This window comes from Scylla paramamosain, chromosome 27 (genome assembly GCF_035594125.1).
Source record: "Scylla paramamosain isolate STU-SP2022 chromosome 27, ASM3559412v1, whole genome shotgun sequence".
NCBI classification, from domain to species: domain Eukaryota; kingdom Metazoa; phylum Arthropoda; class Malacostraca; order Decapoda; family Portunidae; genus Scylla; species Scylla paramamosain.
In genome coordinates, this window is record NC_087177.1 from 17,053,558 (window position 1) to 17,068,643 (window position 15,086).

The following is a 15,086-nucleotide window of genomic DNA, read 5'->3' on the forward strand; positions in this document are numbered from 1 at the left end:
GTCTGCCCTGGAAGGAAAATTAGGTCCAGCTACCAAGTAATTTCAACTTCGCACTAGGCAGTTTAAGAACCCTTCAAAGCACCTTTATTAAAAATCCAGATTACTGTAACCAATATTACCAAGTAATTTATGAGCAAGTAAACATGAACTTCATAGAGAGAGTGGATTCACAAAATGATAACCACCATGGCATTCACTATTTACCACATCAGAGCATAATCACTCTGGTAAGAATAGTCTATGATTGTCCAGCCAAACAATCCCCTGATTTACTAAGCTGAAACAACTGCTTACTAACAGGTCCAAGTTTAGTACCTGACCTAGCTCAGGTGCTATTAAGAGACATGTAAAAAAAATTGCCTTCATATCTGACATACTCGTAGAAAGGTTTTTCTTAAAGGTGGGAATTAACAAAGGGGGCTTAAGAGATTATACGTACTAGATTTTTGTGGCCAAGAGATCCATTATACCTTAATTCCTCCTTTGACATCTATGGGTTCAAGGTAGTTTTATTTGGAGCCAACTATTCTCAGTATCTACTTAATGCCGCCATAGCCCATCACCTTGCCAACATCCATGAACAGGAGGACATTATTGAAAATATAAAATAAAGGTTATACATAGCTTTAAAGGGACAAACAATAATGAAAAACCTACTAAAGCAGTAATGGCAAATTCAGCGAATATATATAATAAAGCCTACCTTTATATAAGAGAACAGGGAACAAATAGCAAACTGCAAAATCAACTTGAGCTAGATAACGTAATATCTAGAAAACAGGACTATATAAGTCTTCAGATGCCTTCAGATGCGGGGTGCTTGCTTCTCCGTATCACCACAGTATTTATATATATATATATATATATATATATATATATATATATATATATATATATATATATATATATATATATATATATATATATATATATATATATTTTTTTTTTATTTATTTAGGAGGGACACTAGCCAAAGGCAACAAAAATCCAATAAAAAAAAAAAGACCACTGAGATGCCAGTCCCAGAAAAGGGTCCAAAGCGGTAGTCAAAAATTGAAGGATAAGTGTCTTGAAACCTCCTTCTTGAAGGAATTCAAGTCATAGGAAGGTGGAAATACAGAAGCAGGCAGGGAGTTCCAGAGTTTACCAGAGAAAGGGACGAATGATTGACAATACTGGTTAATTCTTGCATTAGAGAAGTGGACAGAATAGATGTGAAAGAAAGAAGAAAGTCTTGTGCAGCGAGGCCGTGGGAGGAGGGGAGGCATGCAGTTAGCAAGATCAGAAGAGCAGTTAGCATGAAAATAGCGGTAGAAGATAGCTAGAGATATAACACTGCGGCGATGAGAGAGGCTGAAGACAGTCAGTTAGGAGAGACGAGTTGATGAGACGAAAAGCTTTTGATTCCACTCTGTCTAGAAAAGCGGTATGAGTGGAACCCCCCCAGACATGTGAAGCATACTCCATACATGGACAGATAAGGCCCTTGTACAGAGTTAGCAGCTGGAGGGGTGAGAGAAACTGGCAGAGACATCTCAGAATGCCTAACTTCATAGAAGCTGTTTTAGCTAGAGATAAGATGTGAAGCTTCCAGTTCAGATTATATGTAAAGGACAGACCGAGGATGTTCAATGTAGAAGAGGGGGACAGTTGAGTGTCACCGAAGAGGGTATAATATAGTTGTCTGGAAGGTTGTGTTGAGTTGATAGATGGATGAATTGAGTTTTTTGAGGCATTGAACAATACCAAGTTTGTTCTGCCCTAACCAGAAATTTTAGAAAAAATCAGAAGTCAGGCATTCTGTGGCTTCCCTGTGTGAAATGTTTACTTCCTAAAGTGTTGGATGTCTATGAGAAAAGACTTGGAAAAGTGGTATCATCAGCGTAGGAGTGGATAGGACAAGAAGTTCGGTTTAGAAGGTCATTGATGAATAATAAGAGAGTGGGTGACAGGACGGAACCCTGAGGAACACCACTGTTAATAGATTTAGGAGAAGAACAGTGACCGTCTACCACAGCAGCAGTTAACAGTCAGAAAGGAAACTTGAGATGAAATTAGAGAGAAGGATAGAAGTCGTAGGAGAATAGTTTGGAAATCAAAGCTTTGTGCCAGACTGTCAAAAGCTTTTGATATATCCAAGGCAACAGCAAAAGTTTCACCAAAATCTCTAAAAGAGATGACCAAGAGTTATAAAAGAAAGCCAGAAGATCACCAGTAGAGGGGATTTGACGGAACCCATACTGGCGATCAGATAGAAGGTTGTGAAGTGATAGATGTTTAAAAAGTCTTCCTGTTGAGGAGAGATTCACAAACTTTAGATAGGCAGGAAATTAAAGCAATAGGATGGTAGTTTGAGGAATTAGAACGGTCATACTTTTTAGGAACAGGCTGAATGTAGGCAAACTTCCAGCAAGAAGGAAAGGTAGATGTTGACAGATAAAGTTGAAAGAGTTTGACTACGAAAGGTGTAAGCACAGAGGCACAGTTTTGGAGAACAATAAGAAGGACCCCATCAGGTCCATAAGCCTTCTGAGGGTTTAGGCCAGCGAGGGCATGGAAAACATCACTGTGAAGAATTTTAATAGGTAGAATGAAGTAGTGAGAGGGTGGAGGAGAGGGAGGAACAAGCCCTGAATCATCCAAGGTCAAGTTTTTAGGAAAGGTTTGAGCGAAGAGTTCAGCTTTAGAGATAGATGTGATAGCAGTGGTGCCATCTGGTTGAAATAAAGGAAGGAAAGGAGAAGAAGCAAAGTTATTGGATATATTTTTGGCTAGATACCAGAAGTCACAAGGGGAGTTAGATCTTGAAAGATATTTACACTTTCTATTAATGAAGGAGTTTTTTGGGTAGTTGGAGAACAGACTTAGCATGTTATATATACAGCAGCCATTCTACATTTGAATTTCTTCATCCCTGGGAACACTTGCGCACCGTTAGACAACAATCTACTATCATCAAAAATCATTCAACTAGAGCATATGGTGGCAAGTGGTAGAATGGAGGACAGCTTGGCATTCTGTGAACCATGTCTGCTTCTCCAGCTGCTACTCATGTCCTCCTCTGGCATATGTCCCGCTTCCTACTCAACCAGCTACTTCGGTTTTATCATGTGCTTTCTGGCTAATTGCTGCACTATCTCCAGTGGTGTTTTTTATGGAACATGTGGGCCACTCCTACTTGCTGCTTCGTCTTGTTGTAGCTGCCTCCACTTGTCATGCACCATGTCTTCTATATTACCTTCAGCTAAATACTACAACTGGGATGGAGGACAGCTTGCCGTTCATCGTTCTATGTTTGTCTGTTCCTGCTCATTCCATATTGACCGCTTTGCTGTGTCCCGTCTGTTTCATATGTAACTTGGATTTCCTAGCCGCCAGCCTTCATTTGAATGCTGCTCATTGATTGCTTTGCTGTCCTGTCTGCAACTTAGATTTCCCACCTGCCAGTCTTCTCTTCAATGCTGCTCATCAACTGCTTTGCTGTATCCTGTCTACTTTTTATGCAACTTTGATTTTCCAGCCGCCAGTCTTCACTTCAGTGCTGCTCATCGACTGCTTTGATGTTGTGTTCCTGTCTGCATTTATGCAACTTTGAACTTCTTTATCAGTCTTCGCATCCTGCGAAGTCCAGAGTAAAGTTTCTGACTTTACCTGCCATAACCTGTTTTCTGCCAACTGTGTGGCGTTTCACTCATCGTTTATTTCTGACACACCATCCACACTCATCGCTCCTATCCGTATGGGCTTCCTGCTCATGGCTTTTGCCCCACACAGATGGGCACCCCACACACTTGACGAAGACAATGTCTACTGCGTCTTCTGCTGCTTCAGGGTCTCTGTCAGGCTTCCCTTCCTGCTTGCCTAATTGCTTGCTGCCGGATACTCGAATGCAGGATGAGAGGGATTTTACTGTATACATATCCTTAGATTATGGCCCCTTACATTCTGCTACATGGCTCCCCAGGGGGCCATAGACCCTAGTTTGGAAACGACTGTCCTAGACAGTACTGTTTAGCTAATTCAAGCTTGCCTGTTTCATCCCAATGCAAGTGAGCTCTTGATTCTAAGTCCGTAAAGAAATCACGAGGTATGGTGTGACAAGGGAGGCAGCCTAACGCTCTTCACCGCCACAAAAAGTATTTCAGGCCCTGTACGCGGCTAAGATATTTTTTTTTGTGTCTGAAGAGGAAAGCTTTGCAGTCCTGTGGTGCTAGATCAAAAGAAGGTGTTTGGGCTTCCTGCTGAATCGGCGGCCGCGCCATAATAATCAAGTCGCTAAAACTGATATTACTACAAGGATCATAGATATTTCCCATTATCACTGTTGGCTACGGCTTTTTTTCCGGTTAACCACGGTTTATCATAGCTTACCCGACACTTGACATCAGTGTTGCAATCACCCAACTTACCTTAAATTTTAAGTTAGGGTTTACGCAAGAACTACACCAGTTACATACTCACCAAGTACTTCAGGTACTATCACAGTTCTTTAAGTCTAAGTCCAGATTACTGAGAGTTAAGGCTAGGATTCTAACAGTGGAGTAAGCCATAAAAGCAGTTCAGAAATAAAAAAAAAAGTAAAATAAAAACTAGCGTTATTTATTAACCAGTAAATAAGCATCCCAAAAACATACGCAGATAATAAAAGACAATACCTCCACATCATATTTCCAGTTGATAAAACTTTACGTAACTTCGCATTGACAAACTAATGTCTTCACGTTATTATTAACTGTACATTAACGCGACTTCATCAATAAGATTATATCACTCAGTAAAGCATCACTTTTCATTAAACACATCAAACAGATAAATGCACACATAACATAATCACATAATAAAATAAGGAAACACAACATGTAAAATCAAAGACAAAATCGTGTGGTCACTACATGCGAAGTGCCACAGAAAATATCGTCACTCATCATACTCCAGCATTAAATCAACACATGAAACACGATATGAAATATATGAAAACCACAGTATACTGAACACAGCATATTTAAAGTCGAGACACAAGGAACATAGGAAAATTACTTCCGTATTACTTACAGCCAGGGCGATGTAGTCTCGTGGTGCAGCAAAACTGAGTTGCAACTGCTCAAAAATAGGACACTACTTATATTATGACGACCGGAGATCTACGTGAGTCGTTCTGTGCTTCCTCCTTATATACTCGTACACTTCTCATCTGCCTACGTCTACGCGGCAACGCTTTTACATACACAGCTACATACATTGCCATTCTTAAGGTCTAGAATCTGACTAGTTAATACACTTATCTCTTACTTTAAAACACACTATCACCAGAATGTTCGCTTGTCTATTTTTCGTCACTAAAAGTTTAAGGTTCATTAATTACCAGAATGTTCGCTTGTCTACTTTTCGTCACCAAAAGTTTAAGGTTCATTTTACCCTGAGGGCACACTGGATACCCACTCCTACACACATAGATATTTAAAATTTCTGATGTCCGTCTAACATCTAGATCATGAGGGGTGGAGCGTTATTGTGGTTTACGCACATAAGATTAATTGCGGTTATTACCAAGCTTTTAGTCCGCCCTAGCTCGTCCTAGTCTTCTGCCACGTCAGCAACATCTGCACTTTCATAGTGTTCACGAGCAAGGTGGGCATTGTTCTGACCTAGGTCGTGGACAGGCGGCGGGGGCTCAGGAGGGGCCACGCCAGGGGCGTTGCTATGGGGGCGTGGGTGTGGGCATCGTGGGCGGGGAGCAATAGTATAGGCATGGGTGCTATGGCTACGACATTGTTAGATTATATGATTTAATGGTGTTTTTGAGAGGTAGGCCCTTTTCTTCTTTTTGTTATCATTACCCCCATATCTTCATACAAAATGAACATCATGTATACAATAAAAGTAGGGAAGGAAGGTTTCTGACTTTGCAGCAAGTACTTTTAGCCCATCCCTACTTAATAGAGCCATATATTGTGGTTCTGCGATCCCAATATAACATCACCACAGGACCAAACACTCAGTTATCACCCACTGACCAGATTTTGATTACATCAATTTACTCCCATTTAATCAGTTTCTCAATAAACCTAACCTATGGTCAAGAGGACATTACACAACCATACAATAAATAATTATACCCTCATAACTAAACCAATAAAAATCATTCTACTGCTCTTGAAAATTGATCCCCATTTTAAATTTATTCTTTCATGACTTTTAACTCCATACATGCAACACATAATAACATATTATCCAGTATGAAAGTAGAGTGTATGCATGTATCTTCAACAGACATTAAGGAAGTAAAATCTTACCTCTCCTGTCCATAGAAGATGGAAGACAAGGTTTAATTTCTGCCAGTACTGAAACTCTCTTTTGAGAGTACTCCTTACTGCTCATGGCTTTTAATGCATGAATTTAAAAAAAAAGTATACTACTACAAATCATAATTTAACCCTTAAAGTTGTATATTTTACTTCATTTGTTACCATCTCAGAAGATAGTAAAATCCCTTATGATCTTAAGTGATAAGGACAGAATGTGGATGTTTACCTGGTGTTAGCAAATTAAGTTCAGCAAATTTGTTAACAGTGGTGACAGGATGCATCATTTACATGTGTTCAGAGAACCATGTTATTTGGGGTAAAGGCGTTCCTAGCTAAATTGCATCACAAGTGACCAAATTTATGTAATTTTGAATAGTTAATTTCCTAATAGGGAGAAACTAACACTTCAGTCTCTAGCAGGATCATTAACCGAACACAAACTAACTCTGTTCTTAATCATTGTCAGGGTTCATCATTGAAAGTTTTGAGTGGCCTCATTCAGTTGAATTACGCATGCGTAGTGTGGTTGCTAAATTACCAAAGTAGAGAACATTAATAACAACATATATACATTATATACATATCTCACCATGCAAGATATGACTATCAAATTCAACTGAGGAGCGTTTTCCAAGACATATTACTTTGTTAATATATATGTAATATTATTTGGTTGGAAATTCCTGGCATTTCATTGAGGTACAACACCTATTTCAAAACCTTTTCAGGTGCATAGCTTCAATGTATAAATGTGGTTGGGTTGACAACAATGTTTCATGTTACCCATGTTTGATTCATAAAAAAAAAAAAATCTAATTCACGACTGGTAATAATTTATTTATTTATTTATTTATTTATTTATTTATTTGCTATTATTAGATTATATTTATGTGGTAAACACTATACAACTACTGTGGCTTGGGGCAGAGAGTTCCTCATGGCAAGTCTGTTCTCTGCATCAAAGTTATGCACATGCAAACTGCTAATACGATCCATTGATATATAAAATAATTTCTTCCACTGAAATAGTACTAATTATATTAGTATTTGTTTCGTAATTAAAAGAATACTATCACTCCTTGCGGCCAGTCTGGCATCACTGTGTTGCGCGTGTTACACTTATCTGATTCCCTTTACTGGCACGATTTTTCATTTCTGTTACTAAAGTATAATTTTTGGCAATATTGGTTACCCACTCAAGGCATTACATTAAACAGAAAGTGGACAAAATAAACATAAATATGACATGTATATATTCTTAATATTTGGTAGTAACTTGTTAACTTGTTAAAAACTCACCTTTGAAGATGTGAGGAGAAATAAGTCCAAAATTCTAAGCACAGCGTGGAGCGTGGAAAGCGTGTGGGAGATGACTGTGGGACGATTCTTGAATGTCGTGTTCACTACTTTCGCACACCACCAGTGTTGTCAAATTTTCCTAATGAAAAATAGCGGAAACACACTTGAAAAGTGTATCTACTTCAGCTATTATATTTTGCACTTACCACTAGCCGTTCACCTTTCTTTCGGTGGGTGGGTGGGGGGCCAGGTGGAGTCCTATTGTAACCTCTTTCGTGATGTACCATTTTGTTCATAAGTTTTCTATGGCTATTTTTTTTTTATTTACAAATTATTTACATTCGTACTAAATTTAACCAAAATATTTTCTCTTTGAGAAAACTTAATTAATATTCTTATTGCCTTAAAGATTTTTTTTTTTCCTTTTACTTCCTCTGCATAACGTTTTTTTTTTTTTTTTTTTTAAGATTTGCATCATCCACTTTCTTCCTTTGTATCCCCTTCTTCTCTTTTGTAGATTGTAGAGTCATAGTTTAGCATGCTCTTTGTTGGTCCAAATGATGAACAGCATATTTCTTTTTGTTGTAGGCTTGTTTTTATTCTTAATATTGATGTTAGGAGTTCCAAGCCCATATTGTTTCTTAATTTAGTTTTTTTTATTGATGTAGCCCTTGAGAACAACTCAACTAGAGTATTTCTGACTGAAAAAGCTGTATGCTTTCAATGCAAAGTGTGCACGGTCTTTCAGCACATTCTCTCCACCTGCATTTTTCACTGTTACTGCTTTCGTCCAAAACAGAGATCCAGTTGTTGGTAGCTCGCCTACAAAAAATGTTATTCCAGTCCAGGGTCAATATCTGACGCCAATGGCTCTCAGTTTTACTTAATGGGGCAGCAATATTTACTAAGATTTTAATATGTTTCCGATAAAACCCGCACACGCCAATGAAATGCTGTACTTTTACTTTACTGTCTTAACATTTGTGGGGTCTTCGCCTAGTAGGTTTCCTTCCTTATACCTTTCACTCAAGATTATTTACAGTTTTCTTAGCTATGTTCGTATGTCGGGCTTCGGCCCCTTGAAGGCATTTTTGTATATTTCTTATGTGCTCCTGAGTCTCTATGGCAAGGGTGAAAATAAATTTAAAAACCCACACGATGGGAAACATAAAATAACATTGCTGCAAGTCTTCTCCACCAACAATATCTATGCCTCTTGCATTATATCCATCAGTGATGGGTATATTGTTCGTACAAAAGCAAATGAGGACACGGAGAAAATATTTTCAAAAGAAATCACAACACAACTCAAACAAAAAAGGCTACAGTCCGATCACCCCTCCAGAAATGAAGGCCAAAAGAACCATAATCATGACCAGACTTGACAACCACATTTACCACAACAACACAGACGACATTGCAGGAGAGATTATAGCCAACAACGATTGGATCTCTGAAGAGGATGTAGAAGAAATCTACAAATTTCCTAAATCTAACACTATAAAAGTTACCTTTAAACAATCCTGAACTGCCAAAAAAGCACAAAATACGGGACTCCTACTTTTCTCCATGTCTGTGCCACCTCATTAGATCAAAAGACATTAGATCATTACGCCTAACCACATGCACGAGGTGTTACGCGATCGAAGATCATCACACCAATCAATGTAAGAAACCTAAAGACTACAAGATTTGCTCCGAGTGCGATGAACTGGGTCACACATGGTTCACCTGCCTTAATGAAAAGAAAAAAAAAAATGCATTAACTATAACGGCGAGGACAGAACACTAGCAATGATATGCCCGGGGGGGAAAAGAATAATAGAAGACAAAAAGGAAAAATAACATCTTTGCAATCACATCATCAAAATCATACAGCGAAGCCAGCAAAGGCTCACCCCATCACTGCACCTTCACTAAACGTGAATTTAGATAAAGACACGCCCTCAAAAATACTCACATGCTTACTTCACGCACACCTTAACAATATAGGTGAACAAGGGACATTTGAAATTGTCCTCCAAGAAATCCTCAAGAGCAACAACTTACCCACAATTAAAATACCTAAAACATCACAAAGCAGGAAAATTATGGAAATGGCATACCAAAGTGAATCAAAAGAATCAGAGAATGACAACCAAAAGGAAATGGAAGCAGAAGCCACTTCTCAACGAAGCATATCATATCGGCACCCCAAGTGGAAGACAAAATACACAAAATTAAAGGAAAAACATTGGACGGGTAATAATATCTTCAAAAACAACCGACTGGATAGCCTGAAGAACACCTCAGCCTCAAGAAACTAAAGGATGGTCTCGATAAGGGAATATACAGAGAACAGCTACATCGAAAGCGAAGTATATGATCAAACTATAAATGACAAAATCGACCTTCAAGGCTGCTGGAAAAGCGTAGACGTCAACTTCAGGAAATTAAGATCAGATTTACACGTAGACAGAACACCTCTATCGCCGAAACACGTCAGAAGACAAAGACAGAACAGCAAATAAGCATTATGGACACAATTAAAATCGTACAACACTACGTAGCACATTGGAGTACCAACAAGAGCAATCTTTCTATCACATATAGATCTTTAGAACCAGAAAGTGTCAAAATCTTTCAAGATTTAACTCCCCTCGTGACTTCTGGCATCTAGCTAAAAATATCTCCAATAACTTTGCCTCTTTTTTCCCTCCTTTATTTTAACCAGATGGCACCACTGCTATCACTTCTATTTCTAAAGCTGAACTCTTCGCTCAAACCTTTGCTAAAAAACTCTACCTTGGACGATTCTCGGCTTGTTCCTCCCTCTCCTCCACCCTTTGACTACTTCATGCTACCTATTAAAATTCTTCGTAATGATGTTTTCCATGCCCTCGCTGGCCTAAACCCTCGGAAGGCTTATGAACCTGATGGGGTCCCTCCTATTGTACTCCAAAACTGTGCCTCCGTGCTTGCACCTTGCCTAGTCAAACTCTTTCAGCTCTGTCTGTCAACATCTACCTTTCCTTCTTGATGGAAGTTTGCCTACATTCAATCTTTTCCTAAAAAGGGTGACCGTTCTAATCCCTCAAACTACCGTCCTATTGCTTTAATTTCCTACCTACCTAAAGTTTTTGAATCTCTTTTCAACAGGAAGATTCTTAAACATCTATCACTTCACAACCTTCTATCTGATCACCAGTATGGGTTCCGTCAAGGCCGCTCTACTGGTGATCTAGCTTTCCTTACTGAGTCTTGGTCATCCTCTTTTAGAGATTTTGGTGAAACTTTTGGTGTTGCCTTGGACATATCAAAAGCTTTTGATAGAGTCTGATACAAAGCTTTGATTTCAAACTAACCTCCTATGGCTTCTATCCTTCTCTCTGTAACTCCATCTCAAGTTTCCTTTCTGACCGTTGTATTGCTGCTGTGGTAGACGGTCACTGTTCTTCTCCTAAATCTATTAACAGTGGTGTTCCTCAGGGTTCTGTCCTGTCACCCACTCTTTTCTTATTATTCATCAATGACCTTCTAAACCAAACTGCTTGTCCTATCCACTCCTACGCAGATGTTATCACTGCACTTTTCCACGTCTTTTCATAGACGTTCAACCCTTCAGGAAGTAAACATTTCACGCAGGGAAGCCACAGAACGCCTGACTTCTGATCTTTCTAAAATTTTTGGTTGGGGCAGAGCAAACTTGGTATTGTTCAATACCTCAAAAACTTAATTCCTCCATCTATCAAATCGACACAACTTTTCAGAAACCTATCCCCTCTTCTTCAATGACATTCAACTGTGCCCCTCTTCTACACTGGTCTGTCCTTTACTTATAATCTGAACTGGAAACTTCACATCTCTCTAGCTAGAACAGCTTCTATGAAGTTAGGCGTTCTGAGACGTCTCCGCCAGTTTTTCTCACCCCTTCCAGCTGCTAACTCTGTACAAGGGCCTTATCCGTCCATGTATGGAGTATGCCTCATATGTCTCGGGGGGGTTCCACTCATACCGCTCTTCTATACAGGGTGGAATCAAAAGCTTTTTCATCTCATCAACTCCTCTCCTCTAACTGACTGTCTTCAGCCTCTCTCTCACCGCCGCAATGTTGCATCTCTAGCTGTCTTCTACCGCTGTTTTCATGCTAACTGCTCTTCTGATCTTGCTAACTGCATGCCTCCCCCTCCTCCAGCAGCCTTGCTGCACAAGAATTTCTTCTTTCTCTCACCCCTATTCTGTCCGTCTTTCTAATGCAAGAGTTAACCTGTATCCTCAATCATTCATCCCTTTCTCTGGTAAACTCTGGAACTCCCTGTCTGTTTCTGTATTTCCACCTTCCTATGACTTGAATTCCTTTAAGAGGGAGGTTTCAAGACACTTATCCTTCAATTTTTGACTACCGCTTTGGACCTTTTTCTGGGACTGGCATCTCAGTGGGCTTTTTATTTATTGAATTTTTGTTGCCCTTGGCCAATGTCCCTCCTACATGAAAAAAAAAAAAAAATAAAAGACATCATCCTACTCGTTAGTCATGGTTTAAAAGAAGACGATTCACTTAAGTTATTTGGTTGTACATAATACAAAGTAAACTCCAGCAATGAAAGGAACGATGGTAGTGCTATCCTAATAAGAAACAACATTAAACACAGAATATCAGACGATTTCATCACAGACATTCTACAGATCACCATAGGCACCAACATAGGCCCAGTAGATATAGTGAATACATACCTACCACCCAGACGACCTTACCTACCGTTTCCAGATTTCCATAAACTAAACTGGCTTCTAACCTCGTATCAATCTATATATTAGGAGACCTTACTACCAAGCACCGTATTTTAGGAGACAGTTATAATAGCACAGTTGGTAAAGGACTAAAAATTATGATAGAAAAATAATATTCTAAAACACCTGGCACCATGTGGTGGGATGTTTTGCCCGCCCCTGCATTCCATTCTCCGGTCCCCTGGGACCTGATACCAAGCCTCTGGTCGCCCTCCTATCACCACATGGGAGTGAGGTCAACCCTCACCCCTTTGTCTCCGGGACGCCAGCCCCGGCCATGACCTGAGCCGGCCCTGCAACCACCCCAGGATCAGAAGTCCTTGTCCGCCATGCCTCGGTGGGAGACATTTGGCTCGCTGACAGCTCATCATATCATCTTTGTACAGTTTTGATTTGATATACTGCAGCTGATTTTACAACTCTCTTTCTTTGGGTACCACCTCTACATGGTACCAGAAGTATATATTTCCTAGTACAACCACACCACAACATCTACATGAAACATAAGCAACACAACACCTGACATAAAATTGAACAACAACAAAACATACCATAAGCATAACACAGAGGCTGGACTTGACACAGCATCTGAATACTTACCCATTATATTAACCCTTACAACATTCGCAATAAATATAAAAACTCTGCCACAATATAATCTAAAGAAGGCCAACTGGGAAGACTTCCAAGCCATAATATCTCGCAACATAAAACAATCCATAACCCTGGACAAGGCAAGCACACTCCAATTAGACCAATCACTAGAAAGGTGGTTCAAAGTCACAGAAAATTCAATGGAGACCCACATACCTAAAACCAGCACTAGAACCATTATCAAATCAATTTTACAATAAAGCTATTAAAACCTTCCAAACATGCCTTTACAACACTAGAAATAAAGTAGAATTACAGTGTTGGACCCCTATTAGATATTTTTTTTTTATGTAGGAAGGACACTGGCCAAGGGCAACAAAAATCTAATAAAAAAAATGCCCACTGAAATGCCAGTCCCATAAAAGGGTCAAAGCAGTGGTCAGAAATTGATGAATAAGTGTCTTGAAACCTCCCTCTTGAAGGAATTCAAGTCATAAGAAGGTGGAAATACAGAAGCAGGCAGGGAGTTCCAGAGTTTACCAGAGAAAGGGATGAATGATTGAGAATACTGGTTAACTCTTGCGTTAGAGAGGTGGACAGAATAGGGGTGAGAGAAAGAAGAAAGTCTTGTGCAGCGAGGCCACAGAAGGAGGGGAGGCATGCAGTTAGCAAGATCAGAAGAGCAGTTAGCATGAAAATAGCGGTAGAAGACAGCTAGATATGCAACATTGCAGCGGTGAGAGAGAGGCTGAAGACAGTCAGTTAGAGGAGAGGAGTTGATGAGACGAAAAGCTTTTCATTCCACCCTGTCTAGAAGAGCAGTATGAGTGGAATCCCCCCAGACATGTGAAGCATACTCCATACATGGACGGATAAGGCCCTTGTACAGAGTTAGCAGCTGGGGGTGTGAGAAAAACTGGCGGAGACGTCTCAGAACACCTAACTTCATAGAAGCTGTTTTAGCTAGAGATGAGATGTGAAGTTTCCAGTTCAGATTATAAGTAAAGGACAGACCGAGGATGTTCAGTGTAGAAGAGGGGGACAGTTGAGTGTCACTGAAGAAGAGGGGATAGTTGTCTGGAAGGTTGTGTCGAATTGATAGATGGAGGAATTGAGTTTTTGAGGCATTGAACAATACCAAGTTTGCTCTGCCCCGATCAGAAATTTTAGAAAGATCAGAAGTCAGGCGTTCTGTGGCTTCCCTGCGTGATATGTTTACCTCCTGAAGGGTTGGACGTCTATGAAAAGACGTGGAAAAGTGCAGGGTGTTATCATCAGCGTAGGAGTGGATAGGACAAGAAGTTTGGTTTAGAAGGTCATTAATGAATAAGAAGAAGAGAGTGGGTGACAGGACAGAACCCTGAGGAACACCAGTTAATAGATTTAGGTGAAGAACAGTGACCGTCTACCACAGCAGCAATAGAACGGTCAGAAAGGAAACTTGAGATGAAGTTACAGAGAGAAGGATAGAAACCGTAGGAGGGTACTTTGGAAATCAAACCTTTGTGCCAGACTCTGTCAAAAGCTTTTCATATGTTCAAGGCAACACCAAAAGTTTCACCAAAATCTCTAAAAGAGGATGACCAAGACTCAGTAAGGAAAGCCAGAAGAACACCAGTAGAGCGGCCTTGACGGAACCCATACTGGCGATCAGATAGAAGGTTGTGAAGTGATAGATGTTTAAGAATCTTCCTGTTGAGGATAAACTCAAAAACTTTAGATAGGCAGGAAATTAAAGCAATAGGACGGTAGTTTGAGGGATTAGAACGGTCACCCTTTTTAGGAACAGGTTGAATGTAGGCAAACTTCCAGCAAGAAAGAAAGGTAGATGTTGACAGACAGAGCTGAAACAGTTTGACTAGGTAAGGTGCAAGCACGGAGGCACAGTTTCAGAGAACAATAGGAGGAACCCCATCAGGTCCATAAGCCTTCCGAGGGTTTAGGCCAGCGAGGGCATGGAAAACATCATTGCGAAGAATTTTAATAGGTGGCATGAAGTAGTCAGAGGGTGGAGGAGAGGAAAGAACAAGCCCAGAATAGTCCAAGGTAGAGTTTTTACCAAAGATTTGAGCAAAGAGTTCAGCTTTAGAAATAGATGTGATAGCAGTGGTGCCATCT